Source organism: Vombatus ursinus, unplaced genomic scaffold (assembly GCF_900497805.2).
Source record: "Vombatus ursinus unplaced genomic scaffold, bare-nosed wombat genome assembly UNPS02014931.1, whole genome shotgun sequence".
Taxonomy (NCBI): Eukaryota; Metazoa; Chordata; class Mammalia; order Diprotodontia; family Vombatidae; genus Vombatus; species Vombatus ursinus.
This window is the reverse complement of record NW_020954709.1, coordinates 637117-640393: the sequence shown is the minus strand read 5'-3', so window position 1 is coordinate 640393 and position 3277 is coordinate 637117. Positions and strand designations below refer to the sequence as shown.

Sequence of the window (3277 nt, the reverse complement as noted above, 5' to 3'; positions counted from 1 at the left end):
GGAGCAAGCAAATTGATTAGATCACAGACTCATTTGGGTTTTGAGAGAAAAATGACAATATGCTTAAATATTCTCTTTGTGTCTAAGTAAAGACACACATAGAATCATAGAATTCGGAGCAAGAAAGAGCCTCAATGATTGTCTAGTCCAGCAGTTCCCAAAATTTTTGATCTCAAGACCCCTTTACACACTTAATTATTTTCTTCTATTTTTTCTTTTTTTCATTTATGGATTAAAACAAGCATTTCCCTAACATACTACTTAAAAAAGATGATTGCACATGAAACTGTAAATCTATTATGTACAACTTACTAGTCCTTTTAAATAATAAAATTATCATGTAAGTTTCTTTCTTTTTTTTCTTTTCTTTTCTTACCCTTTGCCCTAGAGATGGTTACCAGTAGACACAAATATGTATGTTTATGTGTGTATACATACTTACATACATATATACATACACATATGTGTAAAATCATTCTATACATACTTCTATTTATCAGTTCTTTCTCTGAATGCAGATAGCATCTTCCTTCATGTGTCCTTTGTAGTTAATTTGGGTATTTATAATAGCAAAAATGACTTATTTGCTCAAAGTTGCCCTTAAAACAATATTGCTGCAGTGTGAAAGGTCAGCGGAAGTGTGTTGCCTTCCTTTTGGCTTTAAGAGTGACCCATTTCATGTTGAAATGGGCAAGTTCATGAAACCCGGGAAAGTGGTGCTGGTCCTAGCCCGGCGATACTCTGGGTGCAAAGTTGTCATTGTCAAGAACATTGATGATTGGACCTCTGACAGGCCCTACAGCCATGCGTTGGTGTCAGGTATTGACCACTATCCTCACAAAGTGACTGCAGCAATGGGCAAAAAGAAGATTGCCAAGAGATCAAAAATCAAGTCTTTTGTGAAAGTTTATAACTACAACCACCTCATGCCCACCAGACACTCTGTGGATATCCCATTGGACAAAACAGTTGTCAACAAGGATGTGTTCCATGATCCTGCACCAAAACGAAAGGCAAGGAGGGAGGCCAAGGTCAAATTTGAGGAAAAGTCCAAGACAGGCAAAAATAAGTGGTTCTTCCAGAAGCTACAGTTTTACAACTACTTTGTTGGTCAGTAAATGAAATGTTTATTAAAAGTGAAAGAAAATCTCAATATTGCTTTTCCTGTACACAAAGACCTGTCTAAGAGCTTTTGTGTGTTACAGTTATTGATATTTACTGTATTAGAAAATGAAACATCTTAGTATTTTTATGAAATAGTTTTAACTTGGATGACTCTCTCTCTCTCTCTCTCTCTTTCTCTCTCTCTCTCTCACACACACACACACACACACCAGGAAATTAGTGCCAGAAAGTTTATATAACTTACCCAAGATCATGTAGGCAGTAAATAGAACTGGCGCATGAACCAAACAAAGACCTATCATTCCAAATCAGTAGATAATAGATTTCCAGCTAGAAAGAATCTTAGAGGACATCTATTCCAATCCTCTGCTCCTCTCCTTCCCTTTTGCAGATGAGGAAACTGAAGGCCTGAGAAGTTATACCTTGCCTCAGACCATGCAGGTAAATAAATGGAATTAAAATTCAGATCCTACGCCTCCATATCCCTTTTAGCATCATAGATTTAGAGCAGAGGTTCTTAATCTGAGGACCGTGACTTTTTTTTATACCTATAATTGTAATTGGTTTCCTATATTATTCAATGTTTATGCATTTAAAATTATTCTGAGAAGTGTTTATCAGACTGTCAAAAGGGTCAGTGGCACACGAAAAAGTTTAAGGACTCTTGAACTTGAAGGGACTTTACAGGCCATTGAATCCAACCGCTTAATTTCATAGATGAGGAAGTCGAGATACATAAACGTTAAGTGACTTGCTTAGGGAGGTGGGGTTTGAACCCTGTTCTTTTTGGCTCCAAGTCCTGTGCCTTATCCTCCATAACTGTTCTAATAGGGGCAGCTAGGTGGCTCAGTGCATAGTGTTCCAGCCCTGGAGTCAGGAGGACCCGAGTTCAAATCCGGCCTCAGACACTTGACGCTTACTAGCTGTGTGATCCTGGGCAAGTCACTTAACATCAACTGCCTCACCAAAAAGCAAAACAAACAAACAAAAAAGGTTAGGCTTAAGTGTTCTAATAATAATTGCTTGTTTTCAATTCTCTATTTGTGTAGGTATATATCTATGCCTCTGCCAAAGTCTTAGCAAAATTCCTCATCCTAAAATGAAAGTGACCTGGGATTCTTGAAGCTGGGACAATGAAAGATTGGTCCAAATATATTGGAATGGTTTCGAGTATAAACTCAGTGATGTGCTTGGTTTTATTTTATTTTTATCCATTTTTATTCATTTTAATTAAGATCTTAGAATAACAATATACCGAAGAAAGTTGCAAGCAATAATATTTTTAAAATAAAACCAACAGTTATTAGTAATTTCAAAGAGCACAGGAGTATTTGATGTCTATTATGCAAGAACCTCTGTCAGAAGAGACATCACCAGGTTCATCAGAGGGTGACATGTGTTTTTGATCATGAAAAAAATCTCAAACACTGTCTATTTGTTTATAGAAAGTTTGTGATCTGAACAAACAGAAGGAGCACCCAGGCAGGCTCATTAAATTTTTAAAAAAACCAAATTTTTGTTTGCAATGTTGAAACATATGTAGATATCTGTTTGTGTAGATGCATGTATGTATGTGCACATACTTACTGTATGAACATGATTACATCACTCTCTGCTCACAAATCTTCAGTGACTCCCTATTCCATATAAGCTGAAACATAAACTCTTTAGCCTAGCTCCCCCCACCCCCATCACTTCCTTGTATGGGAAAACACAAAGCAAATCCAGTTTCCTGAGGCTTTGTTACTGAGCTCATTTAATGACACTATGGCATTAACTCAGCATCTTTTGTAATATGTTTACTAGTTGCTTCATTTTATTGGCTCTCCAGATGTCCTTTTGGGCCAGCCCTTACATGAACAGTTCTCATTTCCAGAGCATGTAGCATGACTATACAGTTTTGGTCAAGATAATGAGAGTGCCTTTAAAGGCCAACTTAAGAAGGAAGGGACTGCTTCAGCACATTTTTACCGCTGATGTAACTGCCTCCTTTTATTTATATCTGTAAAACATCACATCACTCCCAAGGTTGAGAAACTCATTGGCCAAAAATGTATGGCTCCCTGTCTAGAGGAAAGTTTGGGGAATTATTTTTTAAATCAATATTACAGTTCAGGCAGCCTTCCTGGGTGTTTCATTCCTTGGCTATTTT

At 37.1% G+C, this 3277-nt stretch overlaps 1 pseudogene; it reads left to right on the top strand.

Annotated features, from left to right (window-relative positions):
• The first annotated feature begins 680 nt into the window (after positions 1–680).
• LOC114029380 lies at positions 681–1118 on the top strand (annotated as a pseudogene).
• Positions 1119–3277: the final 2159 nt, after the last annotated feature.